At 41.4% G+C, this 12956-nt stretch overlaps 1 protein-coding gene across 4 annotated transcripts in view; it reads right to left on the bottom strand.

Moving 5' to 3' along the window:
• Positions 1-12956, bottom strand: part of ABCD4 (ATP binding cassette subfamily D member 4) — a 1648172-nt gene that overhangs the window by 506660 nt on the left and 1128556 nt on the right. The gene's annotated exons all lie outside the window — the stretch shown is intronic.

The following is a 12956-nucleotide window of genomic DNA, read 5'->3' as shown; positions in this document are numbered from 1 at the left end:
ATATGTGGTGGTTGAAGTTCAGATTGCTATCAATCTGAGTACCCAGATCATGTATCACTGGGTCTACACTGGGGGTGGGGTGGGGTGCTGTCTATAATGTAAGTAGCAGAGATGTCAGCTTTTCGAAAGGAAATAATAATGCATTTTGTTTTTTTTTTGCATTTAGCTTCAAAATATGACATTGGCACCAATCGTGTGTCCTTGTTAACCCTGTCTGCAGTATATTAACATTGTTGGGGGACTCAGTGATTGCTCTCAATTTGCAATCATTGGCAAACTTATTCAGCCACAGGCCATCCAAGTTTGGAATGTATTTCTCAGAAGTCCAGGCAAACAGTAAGGGCTCAGCATAGAACCCTGTGGTACGCCACTGGTTAGTCTTTTGCTAGAGGTGAAATCAACCATTTTGACAGTGTGTGTCCTGTCGGTGAGCCAGTTGGCTACCCATCTGGCAATGTAGGGTTTAATTTCAAATTGGGAGAGTTTCTCTATAATATCTGAATGGGGGATTGTGTCAAATGATTTGGCTAGATCAACATGGGAGGTATGCACTGTCTTTTCCTTGTCAAGGGCCTTGGTTACTTTCTCAAAGAAGTCAACCATGTTTAACAGGCATGATCTACCTTTAAAGAATCCAAACTGGATTGAGTGCAGAGTTTGGAGATTAACTATGTCCTTGTTAAGGTCCATAATGATTCTTTCCATGGCCTTGCAGATGAGGCTAGTCAAGCTTATGGGTCTACAATTCCCAGGGTCGGTCAACGATCCCCCTTTGTGCACAGGGATTACTGTTACTATCCTTCATTCCACTGGAACATAGTCAGTTGACAGGCCATAATTAAACAGGGATCCAAGTGGGTCTGTTAGGTCATGTTTTATGTTGTTTAAAAGAGAGCCTGGGATGTTGTCTAGTTCCATTGATACAGTGTTTTTGGCCATGCAGAGCACCAAGATGACCTTCTCTCTTGACATACTATGCTGAGGAATAGTGGCAGGTATACTCTGGGGGATGACTAAAGAGGGCAGAAGGGTGAAGTTTGATCCAAATCTATCAGCTAGCAAGTTGGCTATTACCTCTGGTTGAGTATGGGTAGTGCCAAACACAACCAGTTCAGCACATAACTGGGTATTCCCCTTTGGATTTCTGACGTAGTTAAATGCCTTGTGATTATCCTTAGCTAGGGAGGCTATTTTTGCTTCATAGTTAGCTTTGGAGGACTTGGCAGGATCTCTAATTTGTTTATGCTAGAGAGGGATTTCTTCCCCCGTTGAGCAATTTCCCTCTTGCTCTTGGACACTAGTTTCTTTCTCTTGTTGCATAGCCTGGTTATACTAGGGGTCCTCCAGGGTGGCTGATTCTAATCCAGTCAGGTACAGCTGTTTCTATACAACTGCTTAAGTGGTTATAGGTTCATAGGTGGTTACTAGGCTATTGACCTGAAGGTTGTTATAAGCCTAGGCATGTGTACCCAGTATAATACTAGAGAAACCCAATATAAAGACCATGCCTAAACTCAAGAACTTAGTTAGCAATGACTGCCCATATCTAGGAGGGTCATAGGTGAAATCCCCGGAAAGAATTTACCGTTTCCCATCCAGGCTATGCTTAAACAGGGTCATAGAGGGGCTCTGTTTGATGTGAACTGGTAGCCTGTTCCAGAGGTGTAGGAACCTCTGAGAGACATATCTGTCTCTCCTGCAGGTCCTATTTATGTCGAAGGACAGGTTAAGTTCCCTGGAGCGGGTGACCCTTTTCCCATTTGATTTGTGGATGTGCAGCATTTCCATTAGGTTTGGGTCCAAAATTGCTATGTAAGCCAGGCACAAGTCTCCTTTAAGTTGTCTGTATGCTACAGAGTACAGTGACAGTGTCTTCAGTCTGTCAATGTATGACATGTGCTGGAGACCCTGAATTTTCTTGGTTAGAAATCTCTGAGATCTCTAAAGTAGCTGCAGGTGCCTGGGAAGGTACATACAAAAGGGAGCACTGTACTCAACTACTGGCCTGATGAGGACTGAGTACATGGGGGTTATGACCTATTTTGCTCTTGAGGCAATGCCTTTGCTAACGAGGTGTGTAATATAGAATGCCTTCCTTACCACAGTAGACACATGATGGTCAAATTTAGGCTGCAGTCAACTTGCGTTCCCAAGTCTCTCACTACTGAGTTGTTACTTAGGATATTATTATTTATATGATAGTCTGCGGGTGTATCGTTTTTACCAAAGGGGATGATGATGCACTTTTTAGCATTGAGTCTGAGTCCATGGCTTTGGCACCAATCATTGGTTTGTGTAAGTCCCTCTTGAAGTATACTCGCATCGTTTGGAGATTCAATGACTACACCTAATTTTCAGTCATCTGCAAGCTTAGTCAGCCACAGTCCCTCTGTTTTGGCCTGAACTTCTGAGAAGTACATTCCAAACAATAGGGGGCCCAGCACTCACCCCCATGGAACCCCACTACTTACAGGTCTGTTGTTTGAGGTAAAGTCCCCAAATTTGACTGAGTGTGATCTGTTGGTGAGCCAGTTAGCAACCTGCCTGAGAACATAACGGTTGATATTAAACTGGAGAGTTTATCAATGATGCCTGAATGTGGGATTGTGTTGAAGGCCTTGGCTAAGTCAAGGTGAGCTGTATGTATAGATTTGCCTTCATCTATGGCTCTGGTGACATTTTTGAAGTTGTCCACCAGGTTTACCAGGCATGACCTGCTTTTGACAAAACCAAACTGTGTCGGATCAAGGTATTGGGATCACCTATATCCTTATTTATAAGGTCCATGATGATTTATTCCATGGCCTTACTGATAAGGTTGATTAAGCTTATGGGTCTGTAGTTTCCAGGGTCTGTTGCTGTACTTCCTTTATGAAGGGGGCTGATGGTTGCTGTTTTCCATTCAGCAGGAACAAAACCTGTACTCAGACTGTAGTTGAAGAGGGTACCTATTAGAGCTGTTAACTCATGTTTTAGACCTTTTAAACCACAACCTGGGAAGCCATCCAGTCCTATAGAGGCTGTGTTTTTGGCTTTAGAGAGCACATTAATGACTTGCTCTTTGGAGATGAAAGATGGGGGAGATGCAGAGGGAATGCTTTGTGAAATATATGGAGGGGGCGGGGTGAAATTTTTGCCAAACCTGTCAGCTAATAGGTTAGCTATTTCAGCAGGATCAGTGGGTGTGATGCCATACATAGCTAGTCCAGCACACATCTGGGTACTACCTTTTTGTTTACGGATATAGCTGAAGAATGCCTTATGGTTATCCTTAGCTATGGTTGCTAATTTTTTTTCGAAGTTGCCCTTAGAGGATTTTACAAGTTGTCTTGTTTGTTTGTTCAAGCAGAGGCCGGTGTTCTTCCAGTGCTGGGGTCTCTCTTTTTTATTCTTAGACAGCAACTTCTTCCTCTTGTTATAAAACTTATTAATGCTAGATGTCCACCAGGGAAGCTTGTTTTTTTCTTGAGGATCTTGTTTTGATTCTATCAAGTACAGCTGTGTCAATATATTTGTGTAAGTGTTTCTACAGGGCATTTGTGTATATTTTAGTATAGTTGTCAAAGCCATCTGGGAACGGGAGCGTGGAAGTTATTTATGCCATCCCTTAAGACAGTATAATTAGCTTTGGTGAAAATGTTTAGCCTGATTTCTCCTCAAGTGTTACAGCTACTTCAAATGTGACTGATTTGTGATCAGATTTAACCAGTGATGGTCCTATACTTGTGGTGGTGCAACGGTCACCCATGCTGGTAAGGACCAGGTCAAAAGTATTTGAGCCCCTTGTGGGATTGCATACAATTTGTTCCTGGCATTAGTGTTAAAGTCCAGGAACCTTTGTGTGAGCATGTTGCTACTCATGTAAGTTGAGGGATAGTTAAAACTCGCCCGTGACTACAGTGTTTGGTTGTAATTTGAATCAAGTAGGTCCAAATAAGCAGGGTGGGTATCCTGGTTCATTGAAGAAGGCCTATAGCTAATGATGACCTGAAGGGAGGGGGGTCTTATCCACAGTTATATGAACTTGGAGTAACTCCATGGAGTTTTCCTCTCTGACCAGTCTAGAGGTGTACTTATGTTTGAGTAAAGATAAATATTCCTCCTCCTTTGGTTCTTACACAATCATTTTGCAGTCTGAAACTGTGGAAGGCATTGTAGCCTTGCAAAGACGGTGTACTCTCTGCATCCATAAACCTATTCTTTGTGACTGCACAGCCGTCAAACATCCTCCAAGATGAGGAGGGCTTCCAGAGAGTGCAGTTTCTGATTTAAACTCCTAGAGTTTAACAGCATAACCCTTAATTTAGTTGTGAGTGATATTTTCATGTCAGACATTTTGCTCTTTGAGACCTTGCCTAAAAAAAGACTCTATGGGGGAGGCAAGTGCCTTAGCCAGTAACTGAGAATCTAGAGGTGACAGGTGAAGACCATCTCTGGCAAAGCAGCATGGTCTACCAACCATGTCACCCAGGCTGACAGGAACCTGACCCACTTAGAATGACACCAGAAACTAAGCCAATTGTTGAAGCCACTCATTTTTATACAGCACACTGGTATACACCTCTGCATAGAAGTCCATGTTATCTACATTTGAGGGGGTCTTTGAAACTTCTTATGCCATCACTTAGTAGGAGGTAATTTGTCTGTGAAAAATTCTTAAGTGTTTTTGAGATTGATGAGGTATCTGGTGTTATAATTACATCGAATGAGACTGATTTACTGTTCGATCTTACCAGGGGGGACATCACACAGGTGGCGGAGGCGAGGGAGGTACGAGGGAGTAGGACTGACAGTGCTCTCCTATGTTATGAGTACTATGTCTAGGCCATTTGAGCCTTTTGTGGGTGTGCTGACTAGATGTTCCAGAACGTTTCCATTGACAAAGTCCAATAACCTCTGAGTTAAGCATGTTTGTGGTCATGTATGTTTCCCACTCGATGGTAGGTGTTGGGCTGTATAGCAAGTGACTCCAGTAAGTGTATGTATGCAGTATGCTTTTCCTTTTTCATTGTGGGGACCTATAGTTAGCTATTACATGGTAGGAGGGTTTGCCAATAATTAACTGGACATGGAGTAGCTCAAGAGAGTCATACTGTTTGACCAGTCTCAAGGTCTACTTATCCTTAATAAAGATGGATACACCTCTTTCTTTGCATCTTTCACACTCAGACTGTGGTCAAAATGTATGGAAGGCATTGCAGACCTGCATGACCAGGGTGCTTTCCGCACCTTTGAACCATGTCTCTGTGACTGCATAGATGCCAGCATCTTACAAAGTGAGGATTGCTTCTACGGAGTGCAGTTTCTTGTTTAGACTCAGATTTAGGCAGCAATACCTTCACTTTATCTAGGGAGAACTTTATGTTGGTTATTTTGACATTGCCTAAAAAAGGTACAATAGATGTGGCTAATGCCTTTGCCAGTATCCAAAAGCCTAGAGGGGATAGGTGCAGACCATCACTGGCAAAGCAACACGGCCTGTCAACCATGTCTTCCCAGGTTGATAGATATTGGATCTCCTTGGACTGCCACCAGAAACTAAGGCAATTGTTAAAGTCAATCATTTTTTTGTTTGCATTATGGCATCATCCTTAGAGAAGGTAGAATGTTGCTTAAGGCTAGGTTTTACCTGCCTGTGACACAATCTGAGAGCTCAGTCATGTCTCTCTACATATAGTCCAGTGAGGTATGTTTCAAGTCATTCATGCCCACATGGACTATGATGGAGTCAAACCGGCACTTGTGGTTGAGTGACTCGGATGACTTGATTAATCCTGGCACCTGACAGGCAGCTAACTGTAACCCACTCCATGTCCAGCCTAGTGAGAGGAACATGTCATCCACAACCAGTGCATTAGGTTTTGTGGTGTTAAGCCTTACGGTTTATTTGTTGAGACACTGGTGTGTGTTTTATGTGTTGAGGTTGTTTTTTGCATTGTCATGTACATAAGTGGTTTCCATTTGGGAAGCCTCTGATCTTTTATATTACTAGCCAGTACCTCCACATATGTGGGTTTATGTGTCGTGTCCTTATTTAGTGTGGGAAGTGTGCGTGTACTGACTTGTTTCACATTTAATTTATCCTAATGTCATTCTCAAAAAGAACTTGTTTCTTTCAGGAGTAAGTGGTTGTCAGCATACGTGAGACAACTGCTACATTGCCTCAGGATGGCAATGTCCATCAGGCTAGCCAGAGAGAGGATGGGAAACTGCCTGTCCATGACAGCAGGTCCTTACTGTATGTTTTATTAGAGAAGGGAATGGGTTAATTTGATAGGACTGTGCTGGTTGCACAGAGATTAAAGAAAGGCCTATACTTTGTGAAGGCTAAGATCGCTATAAGGCAATACTGCTCAATGTGCAACTGATCTGCTCCTAGAGCAGCAGAAAAGCTTGGAAAGGAGTCAATGGTAGCTGATTAGGGAAAAACTGAGCTTTTAGGCTTTTGCGTCTATACAGGGCACTGCTAACTGTGGCTGAGTGGAGAGCAGCACCATGCAAACATGAGGCTTAAATATGAGCAAAGAGAAACAAGTTTTAAACTAACTACCCATCATAAAAGTATCTGCATCATCTGTCTCTACATTCCTCCAGGCAACAATACTAATACTCAAGAAGACATCCTATCCTGGACTTCCTCTAATATTAATCTAGAAACCTTCATTTTAGGTGATGTAAATATTGATTGGAGTAAAATCTCAAACCCAAATCCCTCAATAACCATCAACCTATTTAATTTCTCCCAACTCATTAACTCCACTACCAGACCAAACAAAGCTAATCCTCCTGGCTCCATACTTGATTGGATTCTCGTATCTCATCCAAACAAAGTTATAAAATCTGACACCTCTCCAGACCCTCTAGGAGACCACCTCCCTGCCTATGCCATACGAGCTACTTCCCCCCCCACTCCCACCACTACACTCACACTCGTAACCTCTCTAACTTCAACCCTACTTCCTTCTCTGAGTCGCTTAAACTCATCAACTGGAACCATTTAAAACTACTACCACTAGATGAAGCCGTCCACTATTTCAATTCAACATTTTTAACAGTCCTTAACTCTCTAGCCCCAACTAGAATTATAAGACTTAAAGCAAAAACCTCCCCTTGGCTCACCAAAGATACAAAAAAGTTAATGCTCCTAAGAGATAAAACCTGGAAAACCTACCATAAACACAAACAACCTGAAATACTCCTTAAGTACATGCAGTTAAGACATCTTACCAAGAAACAAATCATTAAAGATAAAAAATCTTACTACATCCAACTTCAAGAAAACCATGCTAGAAACCCCAAACAATTCTGGAATTCCATCAATTCATTCATCAGACATGCTAGAAACCCCAAACAATTCTGGAATTCCATCAATTCACTCCTCAGACCTGGTACTAAAAATAACCCCTGTCCAGACACCAGCATAACCGACCTTGAAATAGCCTCACTATTTAATTCCTTCTTCACCTCTTCCATTGCTGAGCTAACTAAAACATTTCCTAACAATCACCTATCTCCTGCCACTATTCAATCTTCCTCAAACTGTTCTTACCCGCCCACTTTCAAACTAAGACCAGTATCTACCGACCAAATAAAGAAACTCCTTCATAAACTAAAGCCCTGCTCAAATGCCCCTGATAACATCCCATCTGCCTTCCTAAAAATTGCTTCTGACTCTATTGCTCTTCCCATCAGTATCCTAATCAATAGGTCTTTACTTGAATCCTACGTACCCAAACTATGGCGTACCGCTTACATCCTACCTCTCCACAAAGGTGGAAAAAACTGTACAATCACAAATTTCCACCCTATTGCCATTCTCTCCCCTATATCCAGAATCCTAGAAAAATGTATCCACTTACAACTCCTGCCATTCCTCACCAAGCACCAACTTCCCTCTCCTACCCAACACGGCTTCCGCCCAGGACACAGTACTAACACTGCCCTTCTCTCCATTTTGCACTCAGTCAACTCTGCTCGTGATTCTGGTAATATAGTATCTACTTGTCCTCCTAGATTTATCTAAAGCTTTCGATACCATCTCTCACACCCACCTCCTAAATCACCTATCAAATCTCAACCTTTGCTCAGAATCCCTTTCCTGGTTTTCCAGCTACCTTTCTAACAGATCCCAAGCAGTAAAATGGGGCCAAGCAACCTCTACTTTTCTTCCTACCCCTACCGGAGTACCTCAAGGTCCCATACTCGGCCTACTACTATTCAATATCTTCATAAATGACTTCCACAAGGCTATCCCCAACACAACAATTGTACAATATGCTGACGATTCAACATTAATCTGCTCTGCCCATAACCTAACAGACCCCCAAGCCCTAACCCAAAGTGCCTTCTCAACCACTGAAAACTGGATGCTACAAAATCACCTCTCCCTAAATGCCAACAAAACTAAGATGCTCCTTTTCTCTCCCTCTAAATCCTCCTCTCTTGACAAAAAGTCATTCCAAATTTCCAGCCTCAATAACTCCTCTATCGAAATCGTACCCTCCTCCAAACTTCTTGGTGTCACAATCGACGATCAACTAAAATTTAATTCCCATATCCAACTGAACATCAAAATAACGCACATAAAACTAGGTCTACTGTATAGAAACAACCACTTTCTCTCTCCTCATTCCAGACTAACCCTTGCCTCTACCTTCCTCCTTCCTACCCTCCTATACGGTGCCCCCCTGCTCACTAATCTTTCATCCTCTCTTACCACCAAACTAGAGCTATGCTACAACAAAGTCGCTAGATTTGCCACTAACACCAAATCCTCTTCTCATCACTGCTCCTCCCTTCACTCCCTAAACTGGCTTGAACTTCCCAATCAACTTAACCTCCTCCAACTCACCACAGCCTTCAAGCTACTACTCTACACCCTTCTAACTGCCCTGCCCTTTCTAATATTCTGCACCCTTATACCCCCCTCAGACCACTTAGATCTTCTCAACACAACCTGATCACAGTTCAAAAACCCCAGCACCCTGCTGGCCAGCTTCTCTTATGCTTTACACTTGCTAAAAAATGGAATGCCCTGCCCTTGTCACTTAGGACATGTACCAACCCAAATAACTTCAAAACTCAGCTTCATTCCTACCTCTATCATAACAGAATTTGCAACTGCACTCCTCTGCCTACAAATCCTAAACTTTCTACTCCATTTGCCGCAGACTAACCTCCTCCTATTCTCCTTCCATTTGCCGCAGACTAACCTCCTCCTATTCTCCTTCCTATTCCTTTCTAAAATTATTAGGCTTAGTGAACTACATAGTAAAACATGTATTACCATCATGTGATGCCTTTCTCCCTAAACAAAACTGGAATTGTTAGTGTTTCTTCTGTTGTAATTACCTGATATTTGTAATTCAGAGTGCCTATGACTTTGCATGTTCATTGAAATTACTTTTTGTAAACAAAATATTTGAACGGTAGTAATTCCTTGTTTTGGAGCTTTTCTCCCCGGGCCTCCACTGAAAACGGGCTACCAATGCCCAGTGGACCTCCCCGGTAATCAAACTGAAATAAATAAATAAATAATCACACTCCTACATATAGCTGTGAAAGCTATAGATATACAGCACTATAACCAAGCAGTTAGCGTTGTCGCCTCACAGCAAGAGGTTCTCCAGTTAGATTCTCTGCTGGGGTGCCTTCTGTGCAGAGTCTGCATGTCCTCCCTGCAGTCATGTGGGTTTCCTCCAAGTGCTCCAGTTTCCTCCCAAATTACAAAGACATGCAGTAGGTAGACTGGATATTCTAAACTGGCTGTAGATGACAGTGTGTGTGGGAGTGAGTAGTACGAATGAACTACCGCAGCAGGGCTAGTGTAAACCTTGGCTCAAAATGACTGTCAGTGCTGAAGTGACACCCCAACCCTATGTGCAGAATGGGAAAAGGGTTTGAGGCTGGATGGATGGACTATAACCAATGAAAAGAGTCATTCAAATGTGTTCATATTTCCTATATGAACATGTTTCTCAGTGAAAAAAATCAGCTTTAATGAGAGCCCAACACTTTGACCGCACCATCTTCCCTCACTAAGACAGCGATCACTTCAGTTCCACTTTAGTACTCAAGTGTGATTACCAGCATGTTAGTAAATTTAATTAGCAGGCTGTCCAGCTGGAGTGCTCTAAACTGTACCTGTTTTGGAGGTATATAGCAATTTCAGGCTTGATTTACCCCTTCACGCAATTTTTTTGAATCCTCCTCCTTCACACAAAATTTTGAATCTGTTTAGTACACAGGAAACCAGATATGACCAACATATTGCTGACAATGATAACTTAAAGAAAGAGGACCTGCATATTACATCTCACTGTTTCAGAAGTGGAAATAATTGACTGGTGGGAGACTTTTTACAGTATCGTCCAATAGAAAATACAGATTTTTACACTGCATCTTTGATAATGTGCTTATACTTTTGCATCATTTTGTCATTCTCAGTTGTATTCAAATTGTGCTTCTGAGTAATATCCCACAATACTACTGGACGTGGGGATGAGACGTATTCAAATTTAGATGTCCAGATCTTTGACTGGCTATACCTACTTTTCAAGAGCTTTTGCACCTATCTTCAGAGTCAGCAGGCTGAAAGGTAGAAACTGGACTGAAACCAATTTTTAGTGATGAACATATAGAAAAGCATGGGGAATTATTTATACATGCAACAGTACAACAGTGACAGGACGTTACATCATATTGCCCATTATGATCAATATTCGCACAGTACCAAAACTTTATACAGCAGTATAGCTGGGTATACAAGACTTCCAGAAGATAATCATACAAATAAGAACATGAAACACATCACTGATGAAAATAGAAGAGAAGAGCAGAAAATCTACTTAACTACAGTAATTTTGGAAGAAAGGTACAGAAAATAAGATGGCCATTCCCAAAAATTCCTAACACACCCCTAAGAGCTGACCTTGTAATCAGGGATTTTGGAACACATGTAGACAGCAACTTAGCCTTTGACCATCATGTATCTAAATCATTGCACGTTGCTCAACTTATAAGCAAAGGTATGGTATCCAGGTAAGATGTCATTGTTTCATTGTACTCTGCCCTCAAGAGATCAATCATTGAGTACAATGTACGCTTTGGCATGTATCTTATTAGGCATATGCAAGAAATTGAGTGACCAGTGGTTCTTCACAAAAAGAATATATGGTGGAGAAAAAAACTCCTACACTGAAAGCATCAAAATATTGCCCTTATACTTGGTCTCCTACAGTCTGCTGAGGGGTGACATATGCCTGGCTTAAAAAGCATCCTGTCATCCAGCCTTAATGGACCTGTTGCACAACTGAAAAATAAATAGCAACAGAAACACCCGATTCAGGGACCTAAACCAAGTCTGCAACATATATAGGACATGCTGTAGGGACAGGTATGTGTCTTACAGGCCGCCCCCTGTCTGGAACAAGCTTCCCATCCATGTGAATTAAAGTTATTTCTTGCACTTATTCAGGAGAAACTTGGATCAGTGGATGTGGAATATAACATTTACTGCAGGTCTAGCACTTGTGTCTCTGTTAGAGAGAGGAAGCTTGTAAATTCTCAACCACTCATACCCAATTTTATATACCCCCACATAATATATGGGATTAATATTCTTCTAATATTTCTAGGAAGCATGACCAGAGTTAAAAAGACTCTTTAGGATCATTAGGCTAGTATTCTCCTATGATCCTATAACTGGCTGGAGATTATATAACAGCATATTTTATATTCTGCCTGATACAATGACAAAATATGTTTCATTGAATAATGAAGAAACTGAAAACACTTGGTGTTTTTTCGGCTTTAATTAAGAAAAGAATTTCTGTTGTACTCTTCTCCTTTCTTTAAAAGTTGAAAATCACTCAGCATAACATCATTATTTATCATTAACAACACTGGTAATAAATAATAATAAACTTTCGCACCGGAGGTTTTGCTGAAAAACAATCTCTTTAATTTCCTCAATGAGAGTAGAACAGATGAGCACTGTTACAGATATTGAATGCAAATAATTTGTTCAGGAGCCAGTATTTATCAACTGTACAGTAGAATATAGAGCATATGTATGTAATATTGTTTGTTACGAGATTATATAAAACATTGATAAGTGTTTTGTAATGTAGCAAGTGAGCTAAAACAATATACAATACACAATATGTACATAGTGTAAGTGGTATAGTATTCATCAAACTTAATGCTTAATCATAAATACTTATTTTTCCTTTTTATTGTTTCACCGTGGAGTACGGTACACAGGGCTGAATGTACTGGGAATGCAATTATCTGTGCTGGAGTTCGTGCATGTTGTGTGGCGTAGTTTTAATTTTGGTAATGGGGGTTGAAGACACAAGAAAGATGCCATGAAAAAACGTAATAAGAACTAATGTGTGTTTTCCTGCTGGAGGAAGGTTAACCAATGGGAAAGGTAAGTGTGCGCTAGCAGGGAGGGAGGGGACAGTGTAATAATAAACTGGGCAGGGGGTGTTAGACCAGCGCTAAGTGTTTATTGTAAGAGGAGGGAGGAGGAGGCAGGGACCTTCACTCATTCGTAGGCTAGTAGGTGACAGTCAATCAGATTATGTAAGAAAAAGAATGTGCTGGGGGGGGGGGGTTGAACACGTAATAATCACTCAGCCAATCAAGCTGAAGCTAAATAATGGTTGGCTTATGAAAAAAATGATGTTTACTACTGGTATGCAATAGTGATAGATGCTTATTACTGGTCTGTTGCAGTGATAGGTCATAGTGAAAGAGGAAACCTATGAGAATAATCCAAGTAATGAGTAGTGTCCAATGGGACACCACCACAGTAAAAGGTTGCAAATAGTAATAAATTGTAACAAGAGCCTGTTACGCAAAACATTGTAACGACTGTTATTAACAACTTTGTGTAAAATTAATACCAAACTACTTCCCAGAATTGACCACAAAGGTCCAAAGTGTTGCTG

This window comes from Protopterus annectens, chromosome 6.part0, assembly GCF_019279795.1.
Source record: "Protopterus annectens isolate FY-2018-M chromosome 6.part0, PAN1.0, whole genome shotgun sequence".
NCBI lineage: Eukaryota > Metazoa > Chordata > Ceratodontiformes > Protopteridae > Protopterus > Protopterus annectens.
Note: the sequence above shows the minus strand (reverse complement) of the source record. Positions and strands in the feature narration are given on the sequence as shown.